Source organism: Arachis ipaensis, chromosome B3 (assembly GCF_059453495.1).
Source record: "Arachis ipaensis isolate K30076 ecotype BB chromosome B3, ASM5945349v1, whole genome shotgun sequence".
Taxonomy (NCBI): domain Eukaryota; kingdom Viridiplantae; phylum Streptophyta; class Magnoliopsida; order Fabales; family Fabaceae; genus Arachis; species Arachis ipaensis.
Window position 1 is genome coordinate 100,813,565 of NC_142438.1, and position 696 is coordinate 100,814,260.

The window sequence follows — 696 nt, forward strand, 5'->3', positions numbered from 1 at the left end:
GGCAGCAGCATTCTAAAGCCAATAATCCATGCTAACAACTTTGAGTTGAAACCTCAACTCATTACACTTGTCCAGAAAAATTATTCATATGGAGGGGGAGCTCAAGAGGACCCAAACCAACGTCTCACTACATTTCTGAGGATTTGTGACACTGTAAAGTCCAATAGAGTACACCCTGACACCTACAAACTACTTTTGTTCCCTTTCTCTCTCAGAGATAAGGCAGCAAAATGGTTGGAAACATTTTCCAAGGAAAGCTTAACAACTTGGGATGAGGTTGTAAACAAATTTCTAGCAAGATTCTATCCTCCACAAAGAGTCAATAGACTGAGAGCTGATGTGTAGACCTTCAGACAGCAAGATGGTGAAACACTTTATGAGGCCTGGGAGAGGTTCAAAGACTTAACAAGGAAGTGTCCTTCGATTATGTTCAATGAATGGGTGCAACTCCACATATTCTATGAACGGTTATCATATGAAGCAAAGAAAGTTGTGGACCATTCTTCAGGGGGTTCACTCAACAAGAAGAAAACCATTGAAGAAGCCATAGATGTTATAGAGATTGTAGTTGAAAATGAGTACTTCTATGCTTCAGAAAGAATTCAAAAGAGAGGAGTGTGATGAATCCATGTTTGATGATATATTTTGGCTATAATTAGATGGATTTCATCACATAAACTCACATTTATTCACCAA

The 696-nt window shown here is 38.6% G+C and overlaps 1 pseudogene; it reads right to left on the minus strand.

Annotated features, from left to right (window-relative positions):
* Positions 1-324: 324 nt before the first annotated feature.
* LOC148571783 (small nucleolar RNA R71) lies at positions 325-426 on the minus strand (annotated as a pseudogene).
* Between the last annotated feature and the right edge of the window lie 270 nt (positions 427-696).